The 27703-nt window shown below is 38.3% G+C and overlaps 1 protein-coding gene across 1 annotated transcript in view; it reads right to left on the bottom strand.

Annotated features, from left to right (window-relative positions):
• Positions 1 to 18500, bottom strand: part of rusc2 (RUN and SH3 domain containing 2) — a 38990-nt gene extending 20490 nt beyond the window's left edge. The window contains exon 1 of the mRNA XM_022753760.1: positions 18407 to 18500. The gene's annotated coding sequence lies outside the window, so the exon portion shown is untranslated. The remainder of the gene's footprint in view (positions 1 to 18406) is intronic.
• Between the last annotated feature and the right edge of the window lie 9203 nt (positions 18501 to 27703).

Below are 27703 nucleotides of genomic sequence, written 5' to 3'. Positions count from 1 at the left end.
GCGTCTATTGGCCGTCCTGCCAGACCCAGGTTAATCAAATCTGTACTGTTTAAATTAATCCATCCTTTGTAATGTCCTTAAGTTTCTGGAGCAAAGTATTATACAATATGAACAGGATTAGGAATGACAGGTTGAAATCATCGGTTCACCGGCTCATGACCTGGACTAGATAAATGCTAACTAAGACTTAGAGTAATCCCTCTATTATACCTGCTTAGCAAATCATAATCCCAGATACATTGGGTCGATTAAAAGCAAATTTGAAATGAAATTTTGATTCTTAAATCTCTCTGGATGTCAGAGTGTGGTTGTGACTCGACAGAAGGAAATGTGGGAGATGATTTATAAATCAATGACAGAAAAAAGAGAATCTGTTTTAGGGATTAAAACATTTTAGTGCATTATATATGATGCAAGTATGGATTCACATTGATAGTAATATGCAGATGAGACCTTTACGGGCACAATTGCAAGTAGGTGCACAGTAAGCACCGCTCCATCATTTTTTATTGCTAAATAAAGAGAGAGGCCAGCTGAGGCTGCAGACTGCAGCTCTGAAGCTAAATGTTAGCATGGTGAGAGAGTGGCAGGGTAATAACTGAGACGCCACTCTTGACAAATGACCTTTTTAAACGGGGACTGGATGGTATTTGCTGTCAGGGAGGCCTCAGCTTCACCTCCTCGACCTTTTTATCTCATTGCTGCGAACAAAGAAGTGATGTGTACAGCAGGGCATCATGGGTAGGGCAAAGGAAGATAATTATCAACTTGACAGTTATTGTCTTTCACATCTGGGACTGACTCAATACATTTTCAAAGGAAGCCGATCAATCACCGACATCATTGTTTGTCACAACATTAAAAGCATCATAATAAATAGATATACTTCATGCTTCACTGGAGCAGCTGAGAGTCACCTGCCTTGCTTCAGCACATCTTGTGATGGCTGCTGAGGGCCTTTTTTTTTTCTATTCATCACCATGCAGAGAGTCGGTGCAAAACTGCTGCTGCTCAAACACAGAATCAAAACCAGACTGTGCATGGAAATAACAGCAAGGAATCAGTGAATATGACGGGAGTGAATTGTCTTGGGGATTGACGACTATGTTTTCAGAATCATAATCTCAATCAGAAATCACAGGGCTAAAACACAGCCAACATCGAACTGAAACGATAAGTCAATTAATCGATTCTCATGGGGGATCGATTATTGTTTAAGTCATTTTACATCTAAAATGCTGAACATTAGCTGGTTCCAGTTTCTCAAATGTGATTCGCTGCTTTTCTCTGTTGTTTATCATCATAAAATGAAATATATCTGGGTTCTGGATTCTGAGATATTACGATGGAAATTTGTCAAAGGTTAAAAACTAAACGATTAATTGGAAAAATAAATAAATTAAACCTTAAACAGAATTAATACAGCACTTCATGCAGTCTTCTACTTTTCATTTATTATTTGTTTGTACTCCTAATTGCTTAATTTTATTATCACATTGTTAGTATTTGTCATTATAAAACTTTTAATTGTGCTTTATCCACTTAAAACAGCGTGCAACTTTGTTTATAAAGTATAAATTCTATTCATTATTGAGAAGGAAAGCTATTTGTTTTTACCTTAGAAACAATCATTTGAAAAGAAAATATCTTAACTCAAGGTCAAGTTATCATATATTATATTATTATGTGGTATTATATGAGCTTATTATGCATTAAATATGTGGTAATGGCCACCTTCCACCACTGCTGCTTTAACAACCTGACGTCATGAAGCAGGTCAGAGATTCTCCTGTTACATAACAACAAGGAGGCACATGAGAAGACAGTCGACTGCAATTAACAGCAACAGTCAGTAGCTGTAATACTTTTAGACATGTTTATCTTTTAAATGTGTCACAGTTTTATATATCAAAGACAAATAAAACTGATAAGAAACAACAAAGACACAAGAGGACAATACAAAGATCTAGAAAGAGGTAGCAATTTGCAAACAGTAGCAACAGACTTGCTTATTTCTTATTTACAATAGCACGAATATAAATATCCGGTTCAAAATAAATACTACCAAGATAAAACTTTTTGTGTAACTGAGGTCTAATGGTTCTTGTCAGTGGAAAGTGACATTAATGAGATTAGCTGAGTGGTTCTGATGAAGAGTGCAGGCAATGTTAACACCAGACATGGGACACTAAAATGGGTTTAAGAGATTAGCTGCAGGGTCAGGCTGGCTGGATTGTGTAGTGCGTGTTCAGACAGGACGTTAACACAGACTAGCAGCAACTGTCTGTTGAGTTTTTTTATTTTTCATTTAGTCTCACCCCGTTTGAATTTATGTCTTTTTTTTTTTATATTGTTCTTGTGGATATTCTTGTAGAGACAATGTGATTTTTGACAAACCTTTATAGGAAATGTCCGCATGAAAAGTCTGGTGGATAGTTTGGGGATGAACTGTTTGCTCTCTATTTTCTGGTACACGGCTTTGTAAACAAGACTGCTGCAGACTAAAAAGCTATGAGGGGGAAAAAAACACAAGGTGACCATCCAAAGACTTTCCAGATCAACAACATGAACCACTAACCTCATCCACATGGAAACTTCACCTTTAACACAATACTGTATAGCGTAACCATCACTTTAAACCTGATGTACCTGCACAGTACCTAAAAGTACCTGCTCTGAGAGAGTATGACTGCTCCTGTCAACTTTGTTTTTTTGGAATATAATGGAGAAGAAAAAATGATGCATCTGTGTCTCTAAACAACACTTTGTTGTTAGTTCCTCCAGCGGTTGGCTGCTCTGACTGCCCATCAAACATTCACAAGAAGTTGCACAGTTTCTCTAAATTCAGTGCAATGCAATGTAAAAAGACACCTTGGCTTTTCTCAGTAATATGATGCAACCTATGACTGTGAGCGAAAAACTATTTAACTCTTTACGTGTTCCCAAATCTCTGAGTGACAGTGTCCTCATTAAACTAAAGGTGCAAATGTCTTCAAACCTTAGTTGGAACCTAAAAGTTTTTCAGACATTTGAGACACCAAATTATTAATCAATTAATCAAGAAAATAATTGCCAGAGTAATCAATAATGAAAATAATCATTAGTTGCAGTCTTAATAGGTAATGAATCACCTTTAGCTGGCAAAAGTTTTTATGATACATTTCCAGCTCCATTACTTATTATATAACATCTTAATTCACGGATACTTTTAGGCAGGGTAGTGATGCTACAGTGAATTGCATTCAAAGGTACGGCATTACTAACAGTTAGGTAATGGCAGATTTGAGCAAAAAGATGACATCAGAAATGTGTCACTGTCTAGAGGAAACAGTGTCGGTGTTACATGATGCAAAGTCTCCTGTGTGATATTTATAATGCTTCCATCACAGCCGCTGTGTTGCACCGTGGAACTGCTGGACTCAGTGCTGTCCCTTACGAGAGTGACACACTGGACAAATGTCTACAGGCTGCCAGACTATTCAAGTATTCAAGCACACACACACACAGAAACAGAAAACAGAGGAACTTGTGAATGGGACCATTGAATAGACTCCCCATTATGCTCCCAGCTTTAACCACCGCAGGACGCAGCTCAATAAGGGAGCTTTCATACAAAACACGAACATAAACCGACTTATCAAAAGAAAATATCTGAACATAACACGAGACAAAAAACACACTTTGCATTTCTCCATACATTTTCCTAAATCAATGCTGCAGCAAATTCCTCTACATTTACTGCACCTTTCAAAATCAAATGACTGTGCTCAGTAGTGAACAGTTAGAAAATGCTACAGCACACCGGTCCACAGAGCACAATGTAGGTCAAGCTGCTAGCACACTGAAATTGTTTTTTATGAAAACACACCCTTCTGGTCCCTTTAAGCCAACAATAACACACCACTGAGACCTGAGTTATTACCAGATTACAGCGGATCAGGTCAGGTAACAGGTTAACGAGAACAAAGAGGCCGAGCCGGGCCAATCACATTTCATTTCCCACCCAGCCTCAGAAACCCCAGCTACAGAGCCGGCCAATCAGGAACAGCCGTCCTGTGTTGAGACAGAGAAAAAACAAACACAAAAATAATCCACAGGGGAGAAATGATGAATGCATCGGAAAACAAAGTGAGGTAACCGTGGCAACCAGTGTGGCGACAAAAGTAAGAGGAAAGACGAGGAACATAAGACTGACTATATACTGTGTATCTATGCCTGAACACTTATAGACTGTTTATTCTTATTATCTCTGTTCATCTATTGTAAATCTTTATTAAACTAATTACCAGATCAGAACCACAAATACCCTCCCCTGCTTTGACACTACTCATTAGCTTTTAATACTATTTCTGGATGTGATTCCCCTTTAAATGTTTGTTAAGTACTTTGGTAAGTAAATAAGTACTTTATTTATGTCACAACTTTCAAGGTGGAGACGTCACAAAGTGCCTCACAGAGGAGATAAAATGGAGGCATAAAGACATTTGCACAATAAATAGAAAAATTACGTAAAACAGGTAGGTAGCTGCTTTTTAAAAAAGGTGTCCACAGATGTTAAATCCCATGAGAGAGAGTTCCAAAGCCACAACCTCAAAAGCGCAGTCTCCTTTAGTTTTAAACCTCATTCTAGGATCAGAAGACCACAGAGACCAGCAGGTATCATGGAGCTGGAGGAGATCTGTAATGGAGGCAGGAGCCCGACCATGTGGAGCTCTATAGGTGATCACAAGGATTTAAATTGGATTCTTTATTCAATGGGGAACCAGTGAAGATAAACTAGAATCTTTGTCTCATGAGACCTTCGGGTGGACATGGTGGAGAGGTTGGACAGCTTGCAAACGATCCAGGGGTCTGTTGCTAAGGCAGGTGAAAAGTGAGTTACAACAGTTAAGACGGGACGATGTAACAGTGTGGATTAACATTTCCATCTCCGCTTGAGACACAAAGGGGCCTGAGCTTTGTAGTGTTTCTCAGCTGGAAAAAACAAGAGCGAATCAGACACGTAACATGTTGGTCCAGATCCACTGGTGAGGATTACAAGTTGTAAGATGTCTAAAACAGAAATACAGGTACAAACAGAAGCACTTACTGAACAGACAATTCATTTTAAGCCTACTGGCCTCCATGCTCTTGTTCAGATTCAGATTGGGCTTTTCTGGTGTTCTCCATTTAAACAGAACAGAGTCGCAGAGAAGGAGAGGAAAAACACAAAAAGAAAGAAATGCGACCAAGGCTTTCCGTCCATGCCGATACTCAGTGAAATTGGGGCTTCATTGAAGACTCTTCAAGGGCCAATTAGCTGTGACTGTTCTACACAAGCATGTCCTTAATGATTTCTTTGGAAAACCCACGTTACTGCACTGTGGAGACTAGGGTGGGAAACTGACCTATTTATGAAATACTGAGGAAAAGGAAAGCAAAGTGGTAACAACGGATGTCCTCACTCCTCTATCACCGGGACTTTACTTCCAGGAATAAGTCTAAGCCTGGGAGGGGGGCATCCGAGCAGAGGCGCACCCTCACCAGGCAGAGACAGACGACACAGCCAGTGGAGACGGCAATTACGATGATGGATGGGAGTCCACACTCACAATGAGACTCATGTTTATTGAATGCAGCCTGGTGACCATTTGTAAAACAAGGAAGAAGACAAGTTCTTCTTTATGTAGAAGCCAAGACAGACGATAAATTCCAAAATACAAAGGGGCAGTGAGTTAAATTCATTTTGCCTTGTGGCAGAAAATGACCATAATTTATTTGGGAATGGTTGATAAGGTTGTAGAATAAAGAAATGTTTGTCCAGAAGCTGAGATTTCTACCACCATAACTCTCAGCCCCAATCATTTGCCCTTCTAGGGTAAAAAAAGTCCCCATTATTCTCCATTAATCGGATTATTCACCTATTACTGTTTAAAAACTGATCATCAATCAATCAAGTTATACCATTATTTTACCCAGTTCATTGTGTTACCCTTCTATGTTCATGTCTATTAGTTCTAGTCTCCATTCCCAACTGTTTGTGTGACTGTAACTCAGGGAAATGGGAGTGGTGAGGCAAGAGCTCATAAATTACATAATGTACTCTGTAAACTGTTAACAGAATCAAACAGTTGGTAATGTCCATATCACCCTGAAGTAAATGAACAAAATGAAAAACAAATAAAATAAAACAAATAATTCAATGCCAAGATCGACTGTCTACCATCTTTAAAATATACTAAAGATGGGTATTTACTTTTTTGTAAAAGAAGAAAACTGTTATATAGTTCCAACCTGCTTCACATTGAAATACAGTCATTTAAATGCTGTTTAAACTGTAAACTAGACAAACAAAAAAAAAACAAAAAAAAAAAAACAGCTGGGTTTTTAATGTAAATGTCTGGGTGCCTTTTGAGATGCAAAAGACTCAACAAACAGAACAAATTTTAGGGATTTTGCAGCCACTGGTGGAGGTATAGTCTGATGCTGTGAGCTTATTAAAGCAAACCTTATGATAAATATGTTTAACTATTGAAAAGATTTCAATTGTTAAGCATATTTTATTATAAAATATCCTGCTTTCAATGATGATGATGATGATGATGATGATGATGATGATGATGATGATGATGATGATATCAGCTACAGAAAACAAACAGCACTGTCACTGCGAACTCATTTGTTCATTTATCCTCTGTTCTGTTCTGTCTCTGTTTCTCCCTCCTCTCCTGCACGAAAAGCAAAGCTGTCTGGTCGTTGAGTTACAAGCTCAATGCTGTGTGTGTGTGTGTGTGTGTGTGTGTGTCTCTGTGTGCCTAATCGAATGAAAGAGCTTTTGTTTGCTGCACACATTCACCATCTCACAGCAGAAGCTCTTCCAAAAAGATTTGAGAGTTAAAAGAGTTAAAAAGAAGGACCGTTGAAACTGAACCACCTTGACGTGTCTTTAGATTTCAGAGTTGTCTCACATCACTGCCCATGGCTCATTAAATCACAAATTGATAAGCAGTTATTCTTTGTCTCACCAGAAAGACACACAACAGTATGTCAAAAAATCTCGACAGATAAGTAAGAGAGAAACAAAGGAAGCAACCAGGAAATGACCCACGTCATGGTCCACCGAGCCCTTCACTCAGGGTGGAAATTTCCAACTAACACCAGCCAAGCACTGGATCATCTGCAGGAAGTGACATTATGTCTTTTTAACTGCAGGTTAAAAAGACATAATGTAAGGGGTTTGCTCCATTCATCCATTCATATTTACTATGTCAACTACAAACCACTAAAAACAACTAGAAATACTGTAAAAGATCATAAAAGAGACGCCTCTACTGGCTCTGTGGCGCTCATTAAAAACCAGAAAACAACACGGATAAGTGGATGAAAAATAAAGACACATCCTTGCTATGTTTTGCCTGAGGACAGCACAGGGAGAAAGTGCCATGTGCCTTTGAACTGAGGCCGATTAAGGACATGTCAGACACAGCTCTTCAGACTCTGCTCTACTTTATCAAACTTGGTTCATCTCTCATCAGTCTGACCTGCATTTTGTCTTTTTCAGCTGTACTTCAAGAACGAATCCTGACACCAGCTTGCTACTAAACTAATGTTGGCATGCACGTTACCATGGCAACCTGATAAAATGCTGCATTAATCTCAATGTAAAGCTGAGGTTAACAGTTTGGTCATGAGTTTCTCAGGTATCCTGTCATGAAGCGACATGGTGGCACTAGATGAAAAGTCACTAGGATAAATGGTCTGGGGACCATGAATGTCCAACGTACCAAATTTCACGGCAATCCATCCAGTAGTCGAGATATTTCACTCACTGGGCCAAACTACAGAGAGACTGATGTTGCCATATCTAAATAAAAGGAGATTATTAGCATCAAAAGTGTGTTTTCTGCAGCAGGCACATGCCTAGTCAGTCCATGTGGATTCATGTGGAAGCCATAAATCTGATGTTAGACCATATACGGACCGGCTCATGGGTGTATTCATAACAAAAGCCTTTCAGTTTGCGCCCCTTAGAAGTTTAAAGGCTTCCTCTTCCTTTTCCAATCTATTCAAAGACAATGAAACTGGCCATGACCATTGAAAAAGTCACCAGCAATCTCATCTACGGCTCTTTCCACTGTAACTAAATAGACTTTTTGAGTAAGTGAATTACATGTACTCACTTTAGTACACTATTTTGTTATTTTCCTTTTTACAGGGGTTCATACGTGTTTTTGAAACTTCAAAAAAGGGTGTGTTCAAGGTAAAACAGGACATACCTATGGTGTTTTCCTTTGTGATTATGTGTTATTGCCCACTGGAAGCCTCAATGTGTAAACTGATGTCCACTTACTCGTTGATACAGCGAAATGTGAAGCGTTATTGATCCTTGGAAGGAAAATGCTCCGTACCCTTTGCCTCCTCCACAGGTCAAAGGGTCCAGGCCAACTCTACATCATCCCTGAAGCTAGATAAAGTTGTTTTTTTTCTAAATGGGCTTTATCAAGTACTTAAACATCAATAATTCACCACAATGATGTTGAGTCATTAGTGAAATTACACTATTGACTGCCAGCCTCTACTGGCGCTGTATTTCACATAGTGAGACATCAGACAACAAATTCCACAAAACATACAGGGTTAAAGGGAAAAAAGGTTTTTGTTTTGAGGGTAACAAATGCATTGTTTGGTAATCACACCTAAAAAAAATGGCACAATGTCCACTAAAGTTAGTTTCACAGACACACAGTCAGACACTTTCATGCATGATGCCACATGAGCACAAGCCTCAGCAACACACAAGTCTATCCCCTTAACTACCTGTGTTTTTTTCTCCGGGAGCTAAAGATGAACGCACGACCTTGATCCCAGCTTCCCTGAAGGCTTAGTGACAGTCTCCCTCCTCGTCTGCTTCTCTGCCTGAACTTGAGGAGCTTACAGACTCTTGCATAACAGTCGACCGGTGTGTTTGCCACCGCTAACAGGTATTAAGTGTTAACTGACAGTCCACCACAGCAAGAGGAGTGTGGTAGTTGCTCGAAATGAAAATGAGGGAATTTGGAGGAGATTATCTTAATTTTCACAAGAAATTATAGAGTGACTTCTGCATGCATGATTCAGCAGTGACAGGCAACCAATTGTTGAATATGGTCTCTCTGGTATAGGTATGACTTCAATGTGTTTTTTGTGAAACCAGCTGCATCTCATTTGTGAATTTTAAGCCACATAATCTCCCTTCCCCGAATTAACTCCAAAAGTTAATCAAGTTGATAAGCATCAACATTGATAAGCATCAATACATTTTTATACTGCCGTTGTTGGGTGAAAAGTGTAGGAAATGTAAATTTTCAGGATCCAAGAAAAGCTGTCTTGTTGTATGATTAATCATAATGTATTTTGGCATTATCCAGTGCAATTTGGAAAGGTTAAATGAGGCTTAGAGGTTGGAGAAATGTCTCAGTCTGCAGAGGAGCATGTATAATCCTTCCACATGAAAAAAACATGACATTCTCTAGCAGAAAATTACAAATTACAGACATTTTTTGGCTTCAGGGATGAACTTTTTGTTGAAACTTGTTGCCAAAATGTGTCAAGAAATACAACTGTTTTGATTCTTAGAGATTTTGACTTACTATTAACATTAACAATGGCTCCGTTCTATTCAAGTGTCCCAGTAAGTCATGACAATGTGACAGTGAGTCAAAATGCACAGTGACAGGACCCTGAGACCAAGGCAGCTAAATGGAATTCATCCATCTTTTATGCTGGATAAAAACTTGATCTTGATTTTCTGATTTATTTGGATGATCCAGTGTTGATTTATAAAATCTAGAGATTGCATCTATGAGAGAGAAAAAAAGCACACTAATCTGAGCTCCGATCTCTTATCTCTGACTACAAGATATGAAACCGTGGAAGTCGATTGCACAGTATTTGGGAATCTACTTTATTCAGTCTGTCTCTGTCGGGGAGCTAACTATAGCTAACAGCTGCCTGCAGAGATCAGACTGATGTCTTGTCAACACAAACGGTGCAGATGAATTAGTGAGCAGACTTTAAGTTCCTGTCCCGTCTGTGTTCAAAATGATCATTACAGTGGACGCCTGTCCTTAGCTCAAACGTCTGCCACTTACAGTTTTATGGCACAGTATTTTTATTTTATTTTTTTATAAATATGCATAATGAGTGTAGGTGGTGCAGGATTTTTATGCAGATTTAGGCCTAAAAAATATTAACCAGGAAATGTGTTTACAATTTAGTCTATAATTTGCATTTAAACAATATCATATTCAAGGAAACAACAAGTGTTGCTCACTTGTTGAAATTATAAGAAATCTAAGTTCCCAGTGTAAATTCTGAAGAGCGCTTCACACAAAATTGGCATTTATCTGATCTGAGAATCAAATCGAACCAAATCAAATATAATCAACATAAATCTGGATTAATAACTAGACTTTGTGAATCTAGTTCTGGACTTCGTGCCGCTCGACTGTGACATGTCAGACCCTGCTTTGATCGATTTGAGTTAAAAAATAAATTTAGTTGTATTAGATTTGAATGCGACATTTAACTTATTGGGATCAAGTAATCATCTACTGCCTCTGTGATTATTGTCATAGATAAACTAAAGATGCGCATGTGTCGTACTTTCTCTGCTTCAGTCCCCAAGTCAAGTTTGCTTTTGGGTCAGAGATTAATTAGGGGATTAATTAGGTTTAACCTAACACTGCTGCAAGTCAAGGCTTACTTTAACACAAATACACAAAAGCTATGATAAGACCCTAAGGTGTCATCTTTAAAAGCTGCATCTCTCTCTCTAACCCCTTCCTTCTCATACTGTGCTGACTCGGTCTTTCTCGCCATTCTCCTCTTCCGCTGGTCCAGATCCAAGCGCCTCTCACTCTCTTTGCGGCCTTCTTTCGATCCCTCATGCATCTTTTCTCCCACCCCCCACCCTTAGCTTCACTAAATCCCTGCTCTCTCTGCTTCTCTTCCATCCACTGTGAGCACTGCAGTGTAATACGTATTTCCTTCACCCACTTCTGCCTCTCTAATCCACTCCTCCTCTCCTCACATCTCTCTCTCCTCACAACTCCCATGCTGCACACACCAGGGCTGTACGACATGCAAAAAAAAAAAAAAAAAAAATCATATTTCTATTATTTTGACAGATGTTGTGAATGCGACATGAGTCATGCTTTTAGTGGGAATTTTTGCATTTGATTTTCACTGAAAGAAATATAAAAGCATGTTAACTTACATCAGGAGAATATGAGCTATAAGCATGCAATGTTTAGTTTCTAATAGTATGTTGTGACACATTTATCACAAACCTTTATCAAAAACTACAACTCCTGCGATTTGAATATTGCACTCGGCTTTATTACTACTTTGATAATATTTCGATTAATTGTTCAACCCTACTAAACCCGCAAATATCCAACCAACATCAATTGCAAATGTTTCAGCTAGATTCCCTCACAATCCCACAGTGCTTTTAGTGTAGGTGGCCACAGTAGACTTAACAACCCAGTGCCTGTCATTGTGTTTGGAAGAGGAATTTTGTAATTCGTCCACCTCCAACAGTTATAATAGAGAAAATCTGCGAAGTTTTGTGCTTTGTCATGTGTTTTGACAGCAATCCCTGTATACCACAAAAGCAATTAGAAGTGAAATGCCTTGCTGAAGGGAAACTGAATGCTATTTACACAGGAAGTGGAAGAGAATTTTAACCCAGCTGACTTCTGGTCACAGGCTTGGTTTGACCCATAAATGATTTCAGGAAGATTATGGATGAAATTACAATCAATTCATAGTAAAATAACAAGCCTCATTTTCTGCCTCAAAATTACAAGAGAGTCCTTGTATATTGGTTGCACCGTCCTCTTGTATTGTATATTAGCTTGTGCTAACTCTGTACCTTATGTATCAGTTATGTTTAATTTTAATATGTCGACCATAACTTCCTCTCTGAAAAGGAGGCATCACTTACTCTTAAGTTTAAACTAGATAATAAATAAGCTGTTGAATGACATGAGTGACTTGCAGCTTAAAGAATAAGAAATAATCGGGCTGGGCAAAATGTAATAGATATGGAAAAAAATATACAAAACATACATCATATGTGACATAATTAAACTGATGTCCAGAGAAATACACTGTACTTCACTGCTACATGTTAAATGAGCCAGGAACTATTCATACTGTAGGTGTAAACCTAATTCATGTTGTTATTTGGCAGTGTGACTAGCCATAGTAGGAAAACCACAGGTGTAACTAGTAACACTAGTAATGGTTCTGTTACATTTAGCTATGCCAGTAAGCCATATGAGTGAGAACACACAATACCAAAGCCCTGGAATTGGCATGACTGTATGGACTGCTATTAGGTCTATAACTAACAATATTTCATTACTTAGTACTCAGTTGACTCTTTTTCCAATCAATAGATTGAGTGATTTAATCTACTTTAAAATTCTCACATTTGAAAAGATGAAATCAGAGAATATTTGGTATTTTTGCTCAATAACGGACTCAAACAATTAAATTTACTAATTGATTAATCATCTCAAAATGAGAGTATCTGTCAGAGGAAAGATCTATCTGTGGGTGAGTCCTGCCTCCTCTACAGCAGACTATTAATCTCTTAATCAAGCTGAATGTTTGTGCCAATAACTCTGGAGCCGCAAAGACAGCAGAGAATCAACATGAGGAGCCAAATAATGAAGAACCTGTGATGCATGAAGTTCTATTTTTTTTTTTTTTTATAATGGTGAACTGTAATCTAAACAAAATATATAAAAAGAAAAAGAAGATCTAACCTCTTGAAGTGCATTTGTTGTAGTTGCCGTAGAAAGTTATTTCCTCCCTCTCGTCCTCTATAGTTCTACCCTGATTCCGCAGCTGAGCTACCAGTCATTGTGTAATTACCAGATAGCACAGAGAAAATGTCCACAGTATATTGATAGAGTCCCAGCAGCTTTCACAGGCAAACAAATAAGCAGAAATTATAGAGCATGCCCGACAACATTCATCTGCACCAGAAATAAACACACACACTCACAGCTCTCCCAGTCGTCTGGGTGCCTTTAAATCAGTGAAGCATTGCAAACAGAGAGCCATGAAAGGAACAGAACTACCACAACAAGCTAGAGGGTAAAACCTGTGTGTGTGTTACGTGTGCGACTCAAAAGTCTGAAAAGGGGCAGAGGCACAGCCACCATTCACATCATTATTTTTCTCTCAGAGACACAACTTATGGCCACATCCGCACATCACAAAGCCAACAGTGGAATAAATATTTACATCTTTTACATTAAAGGTTTTACTTAAGTAAAAGTGTGTATGTATTAGCAGCAAAGTGTACTCAAATTGAAAAAATAGTAGTACAGTGGTAGTCTTCAGCATTGAGCTGAATGTTTTCTCTCAAATATATTTGCTCACTTTCATACAGCCAGTATTCGATAAAGTGTTTTTCTTACATTAAATAAATGTAGAAACATAGATAGTAGTTTCACCAAAATGTACTAAATGTACATACAGTAGTATAATAAAAGTGCTGCATCTTTATGTACATCATTATCTTATTATTATTCCTGATGCATTCATATGCAAAATGTGAATGTGTTAATGTCAACAATATACCACTGTATATAACCAATAACAATGCATCACATTTTATAAAATGAACATTTTCTCTGTAAAATCTTAATCTGCAAAGTCTCTACGAACTACAGTTGTTAAATAAATGTCACAGAATAAAAGGACCATATTTCTAGAGGTGAAACGATTAGTCCAATGATTGATGAATGGATAATGTATTGATCAGCAACTATTTTAATTATTGATTGCCAAACATTTGCGGGTTCGAGCTTCTGAAATGTGCTTATCTAATGCTTTTCTTTAGATTAGATTAGATTAGATTAGATTCAACTTTATTGTCATTGCACAGAGTACACGTACTAAGACAACGAAATGCAGTTAGTATCTAACCAGAAGTGCAAAAGAGCAGTTAAAGTGCAAGTGTGTGCTGTACAGGTATGTAAAGTGAGGGTTTGCATAAGTAAAGTGGAGATGTGCATATGTAGGGTACAATAAATTACACTGTGAATTACAATGAATTACAATGATGAGGTAGCGAATTACAATGATGAGGTAGCGGGAATAAATACAGTGAGTGCTAGACAATGAGTAGAGACGGTTCAGAACAGTTCAGTGCAAGGTTATTATATTGTAGAGCAAATGTCTTTGGGTTTTGGAGCACTGGTGAGACAAAACAACCTTTGAAGATGTCCCCTTGGAGTCTGGAACTACGACAGCCATTTTCATAATATTTTGGATGTGTTATAGACAAAAATATATATATTATATGAAATATATTACAGACAAAAGAACTAGATTTCAATCTCCAATGTAGTGAAGTAGAAGTATGGAGTAACATAAATGGAAATACTCAACTGCACTACCATAAATTTTACTTATGCACAGGACTTGAGTAAACATACTTTGTTACTTTTGCACAACTGCCAACACCCTATAACATAAAAGGGTGTCAGTTAATCCATCTCTGACTGGAAACACAAGAGGATCCAGATCCGTTCCCTGAGGGACTCCTACAGCCCTGACAATACTTTCACAACTCCCTGACAGAAAAGTTGCATCAACATCACAAGGTGGTTCAAGTGTAGGCCATCAGAGGCTACATGTGCACTCAGCTGGCTGTGAACACACACTGTCGTATGACTAATCTGAATGGTTTCTTTGATTGGGTGAGTTTACACAAGGTTCAAGCGTGTTTTCAACACTATGTGGCTTTCAGATTATAAAACAACTCCTTTGAATCTTCTGTATTTTCAAATAAAAGCCCATTTTATATAAAAGTCTGTTTGTGATCAACAATGGGATTATTGTTTTGCACATGACTTTCTTTGGGGATGCATTAAAAACAGAGAAAATTCACATGGATTTGTATCTTTTCACAGCACTTCAAGAATTAGATGCATCAGTTTAAACACCGGACCTGTTGGAGATTAGATGTCTTGCTCATGGGCAATTAAATGCTATTTACAAAATAGTTAAGCCAGTAACTTTCTGTTTCACAGACTCACCTTTAGCAGCTATCATAAACTTAAGATATAGGTGCCTTTCCTGTTTTTCACTTACTTTAACTCGCAAACAATTTGATGGACGCAATTTAGTAAGACACTTTTTTAAATGTCATGGTTGCAGATATTTATAGCATTAATGGCATCAGTGGGAATTGGATGTACCAAGCTCCAAGTTACACAAGCACAAGTTGTGTGGTGTACTTTTTTTTCAGTTTGAACTGGGGTGCATCAATAATACAGAGAATGGACAAAAAAGGCCTTTGGGATGTTGGCAGGCCTTGAAAAGTTCTCGAAATAATTACGTTATTGAAATGTAATCCTGGACAAGACACTGGACAACCTTCAAAACAAGCCAACTAAAGCATTTAGCATTTCCGCAGCTGCAGATAACGGTGTTGAAACACTCTATTCAGGGAAACTAGATAACACACAATGGGACCAGCATGATATCTGCATACAGTGCTTTTACAAATCGGAGATACACACACAACAGATTAAATCACAACACACATTAACACAAATGCGCTCACACAGAGAAACTATGCACATCCGGCCTCCGCAGGGCCTCAATTACATAACACAAAGAGACACATTCCAAGATCGGAGGAGCAGCTGAACACTCAGAGCAGGCATGTCGCCTGACACACTGAATCAGCTGTGATTGTGAAAGAAATTGTGTATAACCACAATACTGAGGCTTTAAACTTGTAATGCCATCATGATTAGATATGTAGTCACACATCCCTTCACAGTGACTGGTGACGCAAGCAGAATATAGCAGAACATATCAAAGTGACAACACAAGGGTGCCTAATACAGTGATAAGATTCTGCTGCTATAAACAGAGCTGCTTTCCGTCAGCCTGAAAATAAATCAACAACAACTTTTAGTGTTTAATTCATTTGTGAGGCAAACACGCAAACATTCACTGGCTTCAATTCTCAGTTGTGATGTTCTGCTGCTTTGGGTTTTGGATGGTTTGATAAAAGGAAGGATTGTGAAGATACAAAGTGGAAATCTGATCATTTATGATAGGTATTTTTCACAATTTTGAGAAAATACTCAGGTAAATCAAAATGGTAGTGCACTCTAGTTTGGAGGTTGGTGTGATTGGAGGTACTATTGTGACCTTAAACGTTGCTCTAAGCCTGTCGATTTTCAAATCTCTCCCTCAAATCTCTCTTGATCTCTTGAGTTCAATTAATTTTTGCTGGATTGCGGCAGAATGGAGGGATGGATTTGAGAAAAGGTTTTTGACAACATAACACAGCAGCAGGCATTGTAATATTTGTTAATCATTATTCAGGATTTATCTCTTTCAGTGGACCATATCAGTATATTTGTATTGTCTCTGAACCAACTGCAAACCTGAAACATTCCAGGTGGATAAACAGGGGGGAAAAAAACCTACTTTGCTACAACTGCTGGTGCTACCCAAGACTTTTACTTTTTATTGTTACTGCAACTACTGCTAAAACCATCAACATTTAATATACCAACAAATAAAGGATCTTTAGTACTATTTTTCCTAGTGTGCACACTATCTGCATCCGAGGGATTCTATGAGGAGTAGGAACTGGCTGATAATTACACTGCAGAAGTGAGGTGTAAGAATGTTGACAAGCTAATTTGGTCTGTAAACAAATCTGACTCGGGTTCTGGAGACCAGCGAACAAGGCAGAATAAAATAATTTACATAATTGGAAGATAATGCATTGACCTCTCTCCCCCCGCTGTCCTCCTGAGATTATCCATAATGTGTCTCAGAGTCACTTAAGTAAGAAGACCACCTACTACATTAACTGACATGTTGCACCATTGTAATTTCTTTATGTCTAATGTCAAATACAATTGAAAATCAACAACATAAAAATAAATAACTGTAGCAGCCAGATAATACTTATGAGAGATACAATAGAAATCAAAAGGAAACAACCAAGTCCCCATAAAAACACCCCTAAATGCAAAAGATGTCACTGAGAGATCACACAGTAAGTCCCTACAGGAATATTACACACTCATATTGATGATTTACACTCAATATACATTTAATATCAATATTACTCGAAAAGGCAAAACTTACAGGTTAATGTTGCCGACTTGGCCCAAGGTTATAATCATCATCAGTGGATTAAACTGCATCCCCACCATATTGCAATGGACCTCAAGACACGAAGTAGCATAAAACAACCAGTATACATTAGGAAGTCCAGTCAGACAGCCTTCAAAATAAAAGCCTGGGAGTATGCACTAGGGCCAAATCAATATCCATAAGCAGAGCAACAACTACCTTTTGAAAAGACTGACTAAATCAGACCGTTAAATTGTATCCAACATAACAAACTGGATTTATAAGATAATATGGACTATATTGAATTATATTTCATAAGTGTCTTGATGAGAAATTTAATCATAGCATTTAATAAGTTGCCCTTTCATGACTCCCCCCTCCATTATACAGCCTAGGTCTTGGTTTCAATTACTTCTGATTGCTTTACTTTATTTACATTTAACCCATTTTAGCTGTTACACAGAATAAGATGTTTAGGATTATTATTATTGTTAGGATTATATACAAAGTTTAGTGTGTGTATCAATGTTGTTTATAACTGTTTCCTGTTACCCTTCTCTATTTCTTGTTTTTGTTTGTTTCTGTTCCTGATAACTATACAAAATATATGTAATTGATTAGTTTTTAATTACTACCCCAGCTTTTATTTTGTATAGTTTAAGCGGAAGTCCCGTTTATTTATTTTTTCGATCTTAACACTGGTTGTGTACCGCTGTTGTCTCAGTAATGTGGGATCAATATGGTGATTACCGGGGTGCAGGCCGCTGTTGTGGCAATGTCGAACCAGTTCAGTTCGTCATGAACGAAAAGTGTCTGTTTATTACTGTCCAGTAATGTTTAATAATCAAGAATTCACGACCGTTTAACCTGCAGACAAACGATGAAACACCGATGATGTGTCAGACCGTTACCCTCCGCTTCCCTGCCTTTGTGCCACTGCGATAAAAAAAAAACAAAAAAAAAATCACATCACGCCACCAGCTAAGCTAGCATCACGTACCCGCTAATTATCACCTCTGAATTAAACGTTATCCGAAAACAACAGCTTGTTTAGAGACAAGGTGGTTAAGAGTGGAAAATACCAGTTGAAAGACGAGGCTGTCGTCCCTGTCGTCATGACCGAGCTAGGCATCATTTTTTCAGCCTCCGACGCGATGCCGCTGAACGGAGCCTTTTTCTCCTTTTCCCTCCGTCTGCTCCCATCCAGCTCTGTCCAAATAACTGCACTGAAATCAACATGTAACACACTCACCTTGTCGCAGGTGGTCGGCAGCCGGTCTGTTTTCGATCAAAAGCATGTGTAGCACTGGATAACAGAGCTGGTGGGCTGCTAGTCCTTGACGTGTGGGAATATTGTTGTCTCTGTGAGACACACTGCGGGGCAGACAGCGGCGGTGCATCGCAGGATGGGATGGGCTGGGCCGGAGCGATACGTCAGCCTGAGGTCACAGCTTGGTCCCAGACTGGATTATCTAACCGTGGGTGGGACGGCTGCCACTCATTATCTTCGGCAGGGATTCAATTTAGCTTCACTGATGACACTACTACTAATAATAATAATAATAAAAAATAATATGAATAATAACTATGTTGTTGCTGGGATTGCTGCTTCTGCACAAATTGAAGCTAAACTGAATATACAATAATATAACAATAAGACAGACTGCATTGCTTTACGAATGGCCTGACATATGCATGAAACTTGAACTGAGATTAAATAAAATATATGAAGGTTGTTTAAAAAAAAAAAAAAAAAAAAAAAAAATCAAGGTATGAAAATCCTTACTTTACCTTTTTAAAATTGAGATTAATTTTCACAGTAAAGTAAGAATATGTAAGAAGAGGCTAAATGACACTGGGTTTGAAACTTTCTGTCTTAGTAACTTCCCTTCCTTATAGTAACTTGCTGTGCAGTGCCAGTGTGCTCACCTGTAGCTGTGTTTTCCCTGCTACCTCCTCTTAGACCTGTCTCATCAGCATCACTGGGCTGACTCAGTTCTGAGTCCCTCTCTCTAAGTGCTGCTGGTAGTCAGCAGTTTCACAGAGCACAATGTGTCATTTAATGAAACCTTTATGTTCCCTGTGGGGAAACTGTATCGTTGCTGCTGCAGTGAAAGGTACAGAACTAACAGTATAACAGATTATTAAAGATTATAGTCGTTACAACAATATCGTAAAGCTAACAAATAAACAGATAACAGGTCAGATTTATCACATGGAATCATACAAGACAGAGTATTTCATATACAGAAATAGGTCTGTTCCAGCTTCTAATCATCTTCAGTCCCAACTAACTGCAACCAATGTTTTCTCTGGAGCCAACAAGCCAGAGAGATGAGTGTTAAAGAAGAGTGTGTTAGGAGTGTTAAACATCCACTACACTCTCAAGCTCTGACCAAATATATTCACTTCTGATGTAAAACAACCTTTAGCATTAAAGCAGTAATTACTTTAACAGAACCGGAATGTGTCGCTTACGATCAGTAACACTGCTGTTGAATCAGATATCTAATAGGGGAAATGGGGAAAATAGGGTTCGAGGGATGTATGTATACTTTAAAAATATTTATTGAATCGTATTTATTTATTTAATTTATTTTTTATTTTTTTTATTTATTTTTTTATTTTATTTTTTTAAATCAGATTAATACTAATTGAATGTGGTAGTAAAGGTGATAAAACGTATGCTGGGGTCTGGCATAAGTAAGTAGGATTTAGATACTGAAATAATCCTTTTGTTGCCTAATACACTGAGCTCCATCTACTGGCTATCTTATGTTATTGCACTTACCAAAGAGCATACTTTGAAACTACACTCTTATGCCAACAGATTATTCCCTGTAGTTATACAAGGTTACTGCTGTAAACATGCACAGTGGAGACCTCATGTGATTTCAGTGGTTGAATAGAAAATGTCCTTTGAGAGTTAAAAGGCTGCATATTCCAGAAGTTCACCCTGAATGAGACGTGTTACAGACGAGTTTAGGAAGGGTCAGGGTTAGACATTGAAGTTAAAGGGCTGTCCTTGTCCCACCTGTACGTGTCTGTAAGGACAGACCCTTTTGCTGAAGGGAGAGTCTGGTCAGCACCTGGAACAGACAAACAGACTGTTTTAGGATTTTCAGCTTTCATTAAAGGATAAATCACAGTACAGATTACAACACACAGCTGGATGTTGGTCTGAGCCATCAACCTTCAAGTTTGTGCATCTGAAAAAAAATTGTGCTTGTGGCAAAGAGATTTGTATTTGTTTAAAAGACTGAATCAAAACTGAACAAATGATCAGTGGTGAGGTTAAACAAAGACAGGGAGGGAAGAAATGCTTTTGTGGATCTGTGTGTGACACTGACAAGTACAAATCCAAATCCACAAATTGATCCTTGTAACGTCAGTGTCACACACTGTGGGAAGTTTTGACCAGAGTTTTACAGTTTCCTGCTGTGTATCGCAACAAAGATGTTGACAAATCCATTTCTTCTTTTACAGTGTCTTTGATTCAGAATTTCAACAAATACAAATCTCTCCAACACGAGCACTATTGTTTTACGTATGCAAACTTGAATTTCTCAAGCAGATTTATTTTACAGGTTTACAAAGGTTGATTTACAACTACAAACACTGGAATCATTTGTGAACATCACTTCACAAGTTCAAAATCATTTTGACCCTAATTTGAGCCTTTATACACATGTGTAGCTACAGCTAACAACAGTTGCATTTTTAAAAACATCTTTTACTAACTAATATACATCTCTCAGCATAAAACAGGCTATGTTAAACCTTACATGGTTGTGGTTTAACTGGTAGTTTACCATTTGTAGAGCTTTGGTCAGTGAAGTGATAAACAGTTGTTACTGAGAAGTTCCTCATTACTCCATCACAATAAGTTCCTTAACAACAAATCAGACACAGTATCCTAATTGTAATATTCAAGCCAAATAAATCACATCCACCTTTTCTGATGCATTCAATACGATGACAACTTAAATGTAATTAACAGAATATCATTTTAACTCATCTTAAACGTTAGACTGATCTGTGTGGAAATGCAACTACAGAAAATACAAACTGCTTTTAACAGAAATGAACAATCATTAACTCATTTTGTAGTTCAATTCAACCTTTTTAAACCTGTGAAATGACCTGTGATTTAGCTACAAGATTTGTACTTGTTCAAGAAGAATATGAATCAAAAGAAATGCTCAGTGGTGAGGTTAAACAAAGCAAGGGAAAGAAGAAATGCTTTTGCGGATGTCTATGTGCAGACACAGCAGAAAACTAAAACTCAGCACGCAACACTCCCAGTGTGTGACACCAACAACTGCAAATTCTGATCCTTGTAACTTCAGTGTGTGGGAACTTTTGGGCACAGCGTTTTACAGTTTTCTTCTCTGTATCAGGACACTGATGTTGACAAAACCATTTCTTTCTTTTACATGTTTTTGTTTAACCTCACCACTGTCCATCATTTGTTCATAGTTTAGATTCAGACTTTAACAAATACAAATCTCTCCTACACGTGCAGAATTTTTCCCATATGCAGAAACTTGAATTTGTCATGCAGATTTTACAGGTTTACAAATGTTGCTTTAAAACTACAAACATTGGAATTATTTGTTGAGGTCACTTTACAAGCTCAGTCATTTTGAGCCTAAAAAAAGATGTATGGGGTGGAGTCAGGCACATGAGTTACCATTTCTTGCTGGTTTCCACAAGGTATGGTTCTGGCCCAAGGTGGCTTCTGCCATCCCTATGAAATCACAAAAGGAAAAAGGACATGTCAGGCAGCTCCTGTTTTGACTGAAATGTTTGAGGCATTCTAAGGACTTCAGAATATAAGACATATCAATCATCCATTTAAACCTCATTTAGCATATACTGTAATAAAAACTTTTTTTATATATATATATATATATATATATAAAAATAAACAAAAACATTAGTGGTGAGGCAACACAGACAGAGGAAGAGCTTTTGTCAACGTCTGTTTACACATGCAAAGCACAAAACTAAAACTTGGTCCTCAAAATTCCTGCAAGTGTGTGACACTGAGTTTACAAGTAGAATTTAAATTCAGGTGTGAAAATAGGATCTGAAGTCTACTTGTAACTTCCATACACTTGCAGATTTATGAAGGCAAAGGGATACTGCAGGACACATGGATGGGCCTTGGCAGGCTATAGCAACATGAGGAAGGGATGATGACATCACCACAAAGGCAGACTCAGAAAATAAGGTTTATTGCCAGGCAGGTTTTCACTTACAAGATGTTTGACTTGGTGTAGTAACTAATTAACTTATTCATAGGATGACAAAATATATAAAATACTGCAACACTCAAATATAAATATATAAAACAATGAAAATGATACCACACAACTATGTACTAAAGTGTTTTAGAATGACAAAACTCCTGCTAGGCAAGATGTGCAAATGATCACAGTATAGACAATGTTATGTACAGGGATAATACCTCAAGGTGTTACTGTAATATGGTTGATAACGGATGAGGCCAGATGCAGAAGAAAAGGCTGGTGCTGGTCCATCATTGGTGATTAGACTGGACTTCTGGTCCTGAGACAGACATGTTATAGGACAATTTCTTCACATCATATAAGTTCTTTATATTCATGTGTGCAATAATCAGGATAGATATGAATATGCAAATATAAATACCGTATGAATATCATGAAATGTAAATGCAAGAAAATTAAGAGTAAACAACCAAGTGTGATAAGAATTCAATGTACACACACTATATAACCAACAAATTGAGTAGTACAAATATGGATATACTGTAAAATACATAAACATATACAGTCATATATTCATTATTAAGAATCAGCAGTATGAACATGTTTACACTGTGGGTCTGATTTAATCAGTGGTATAGACAAGTCTTACTTTTCAAAGTGAATGATAGCATGTTACTCACCTAGACCCTCCTCACTGTCTGGACTCTGCCATTGGTGAGACCGGTGGAGGCGGTATTGCATCTGTACTGGCTCAGGTCCTGAAAAAGACAGGTATGCTGAAATCTCCTGAGAAATGTAAAGACCTAGTGCACTTTCAATCATGGCTGATCTAACAGTAATGTAAAGTGGTTACAACATGGTCTACTGGGTCCATACAATCTCAAGTTACAGTCATCAGTTACAAAATGAGCCTAAAGTTACTGACGTAACTAGCTGTACAACAGCCGAGAGCAACAGACACAATCATAGTAACCGCTAAAACGTCTGTCGACAACGTCAATATCACCACCTGAAATGTTTGTCAGTCGTTGCACTGATTATACTTTTAGCTTCAGAGCCAACATTGACGCTACTCACCAGGCTAACAGGAAAGTTGCGAGCTCAGCATCAAACCGCATCTCTTTACTCTCAGGAGCGGTCTCCAGCGGCGGAAACCCACATCGAGATTTACTCGTGTCGCTTCTTTTCTTTGCCGTTGAACGTGGTTTCTTGTCGGGAGCGGTCCTTCGGGATGCAGATGAATATCGCCTTTTAGGAGGTTCAGCCATTCATGTGTTTCTGTAATGCTAACTTGACGCGCTGCCGGAAGTTGTTCTTCTTCGTGGGACTAAGACCAGACTTGATGCGCCACCGACTCACACAGCGTCTAGCGTCACAAAGTGGTATCACAGGACAGGACAGGTCGGGGCTGGCTGGTGAGCATGCGCATTTCAGTAGATAACTCTGAAATACCAAAGATGGAGGTCTTGATCATGACATCCTCACTGTGGCTTGCTTCACTTTTTTTTTTTTTTTTTTTTAAAAATAAGGTTCTGGCCACATCTTATATTGCACCTTTACAGCACAAGCACCAAACTGACATTTAAAAAGTAAAGCTACATGTTAATTGTCCACATTACAAACCAACTTAGTTTTCACACTTGAATTAAAACAAAGACATTGAGCTTAACTTGACTGATATTGACACATTTGATGCATACAAAACATTTTGATTTACTTTTATGGTATATCAATCTATGCATGGGATATAAAATACAATCATGCTTTCCCTTATGCTTACATAAAATCTGTGATATACAAACATTTATATTTGCCCATTTTGCATTCAGGCCAGTAGATGTTGCACTGTTCACATGAAGCATCAAGATATAAACCCTTTGTGGAACCACTATGCTGAGAAAAGTAAAACCTCCGACGCTGCGGGACTCACGTCCAGTACTAGGCAGTTGATCTCTGCAAGCAAAGAAGAACAGCCCGGGAAATTTTACTCACTAAGTATTTCACTTACTGACCACGGACTGCTCACTGCTGCTATGTTGATTCTGGTGTCCGTATATGTAGTCATGGGCTGTCTTACCAGTCACCGTATTTTGACAGTCTTTATGTTATGACCCAGCTAGGGGAAAAGGGAAGCAACATAAAACCAGGTGTTATTGCTAAATCAAATTTACTGATTTAATTTATTGCGTAACCAGGAGGGTAAATAAGTAAACATAAATATAAACAAGGCAAGAGGATAACTGAAGTAGGGGAACAGGCGCCAACAAAGAGCCTAACTATGAGATTCTAACCAACCCAAAAACGCTAGAATCAGCGCCCCTGTTCCTAATGTGTCCAAAAGTCTTCTTCTAAGGGTGTGATGCGCAATCAGAATTTTAAACCTCGCCCAGTCCCCAACAATCAACACCAGCATCTCAAACCAAATCACAAATTACACACAAATGTTCACAAAGGCGGTACAGAGGCGAGCTGCCTATCATGTCAGCCGCCACTAATGATGTGCGGGCCGGGCTCTTAAACTCTCTTCCTCTGATGCTCAAACGGCAACAGCTGTGGTGAGGGCTGCAGGATCATTGCTGCACCAATAGGAGAAGCCGTGGAGTCGGAGGCTCCTCCTCTCTGCTCCGACAGGGACAGGTAATCCATCAGTTAGTGTTAAAATGCCCGAGCTTTGTGCAGCAACAGGCTGTAATAACAAGAACAACTGTAGAGAGTCTTTGCTCTGCACGGCCGCCTACACCTGCTACCGGACCGCAGCAGGCTCCTGGATACGCGCTACGAAGTCGCTGCTAACACAGTTAGCATTCATAATTCGAGGTAAACTTTATATCTTAGTGTTAAAATAATCTTAGTAGCTAATTGCATACATGTCCACATTTGGTAAATATCACGTATATGAGGAGAAAGCTTGTAATATTAGCTGAAGTTACTGTGTGTAAGCTAACTGTGTGGTGTAACCGCTTGTATTAAAACCATAGACCAAGGGAAAATATGTTATAACGTGTTTTAAAATGAGTTCTGCAAAGTGAAGGTGACGTCACCGAACTTAGTGTTAACAGAGACAGCGGGTTGTCAATGTCGGTAAGTCACGGTCACTAAACGATCCCGTTATTACAGTGAACTGTCGTGTCTGGACGCGCTGTTAAAGAGCAGAGCAGCGGACGTGTGTGTCGTGTTTGTTCATATTAAGTTTGGTTCAGTGTTAGTCGGCTAGTTTTCAGCTCTAGTTCTTTTCATTATTGATGACAGGAGTCAAAACATCTGTTGGACTGATTCTGTCTCTCTGTCAGAATAAAGAACATCACTGAGAGCTGAGAACCATCATGACATGTGCACCTGCACAATGACACCAAACTGAGTATTACTTTCTATTCTATTGTTATTTCATGTAAAACCGTTCAGCAGACTGTTTATTACAACTAAGCTGAGGGAATAATGTATTTTCAGATATCTGTGATCATCTAATCAGAGTGCTGTTTCTTTTGTCTTTTTCTCTATACTCTACAATATGATATTGATATGATTTCTCTCCATTATGTTTTTTTTCTATCCAGGCAAGGTCTGGATCTTTGGGGACACCTACAACCTCTTGCAGCAATGATGGAGGCCCTGCACCACCTCCACCTTGAGGAAGAATATACACAGTCTTCAGTGTATTCAGTGTGACTTGCTGACACCTAGGAACAACTCTACAACCCTACTGAGTTGGCCCCTTGATCCTTTCATCTTCTTCCCTCTTACATCACCGAGGCCTCATCGTCTTAACATCTTACCTGTAGATATGTTGATTCAGTCCAAGGGCTCTTCCTGCCCTACCTGTGGATATGCTGATCCAGCCTAAGAGCCCCTCCTACCCCCTTGATAACTTGAACCTAGGTGTTACATTGCAAGACCTTTAGAGAACGTTACCTTTTGCTTCTAACCTCCTTTCCAACTTGTTATCCTGTCTGACCAAATGTCTGTAACCCCAGGTCTATGCAAATACAATTGTCTATCCCCTTGTCTTCAACTGTATAACTGTCCCCCTGCCCTTCACTCTGGGTCAGTCTACTGCCTCAGACCCGCTCTGTGTCAGTTGGCTCACCGTATCCTGGGATACCAATAAACTTACATCACTACAGCAAACTTGAAACCAAGGACTTGAGTGAATTTTCTTCAACAACCTGCAGTGTCCACACATGAAGATTTTTTCTTCCCAAACATAAACACAGTGTCTTACATGATAATATAGTATTTTTTAATGTAACACTTGTGGCCATAACATTGTTCAGTCTGATCAGCTATGCTCTTCCTTGTTCCCTACACCCTCACTGTCGTATTACACTCTCTGCCCCGTGTCAGACATACAATCACATGACTTTTGGACTCCACTGTAGCTGTAACAAACTGTCAATAGTTTAAAACATTAGAGTTCATATTTCATAGTCCTCAGCCATTATAGTTAATATCAGTGTGCTGTTCCAACAGCATCACTTATTTAGAGGGAGATTGTTACTGGAGCAAATAAATATTAACTGTCTCACACATTAGAACTCATGATGAATAATTATTATACTTGTTAATAAAAATTCTGTTGCACTGTTGATTCACCTACTTCTTTTTATCAAACAAACTTACATATGACAGCGAAATTCAGCTTTAACTTGATCCACAACTATTTATTGATTTTAAATGGTTGATTGTAAATTGTACACCATTTAATTCATCCATTTATTGCATTCTTTTAGACATGTTTCCAGTGTTGTAAATTGTTTAAATTAATGTAGTTTATAATGTCCAATAAAGTTATTTATGAAGCTCTTGCTTTAACTTATAGAACACATCTGGTATGAATTTTCACAATAGTAACACGTACAGCACTGTGTGACTTTTTCTGTTAGCTTTAATCGACAACATAAATACTAGAAATATTTAAATGTTGCTGTCCGACAACACTGACAATGAAGGATCAAGAAACATCCTGATGTTAATCGGTAAATACTTTCACCTGTGGAGGTGGTGACAGTGCTAGAGTTGATCCATCACTTAATCACAGTTTAATATTTATAAATTCTGATCTTAAAAGTGTTGCTACCATCACCAGTCAACAACAGCAGAAAAGAAGTTTCAGGTAAGAAACTGAACCCGTGAATAGTGAAGACAGAGAATAATAAACAAACTCATCAGCAGTTGGTCTGTCATTTCATCAGAGGAAGCTGAAGTGGGAGTGGTTTTCTAGCATCATCATCATCATCACAGCACATTTGAGAACTAAGGATGTCCGTGCAGTCTCCCTTCTCCACAACCAGATGAAT

Source organism: Seriola dumerili, unplaced genomic scaffold (assembly GCF_002260705.1).
Source record: "Seriola dumerili isolate Sdu_G_001 unplaced genomic scaffold, Sdu_1.0 BDQW01000193.1, whole genome shotgun sequence".
Taxonomy (NCBI): domain Eukaryota; kingdom Metazoa; phylum Chordata; class Actinopteri; order Carangiformes; family Carangidae; genus Seriola; species Seriola dumerili.
The sequence above is the reverse complement of the archived record's forward strand: the minus strand, read 5'-3'. Positions and strand labels throughout refer to the sequence as shown.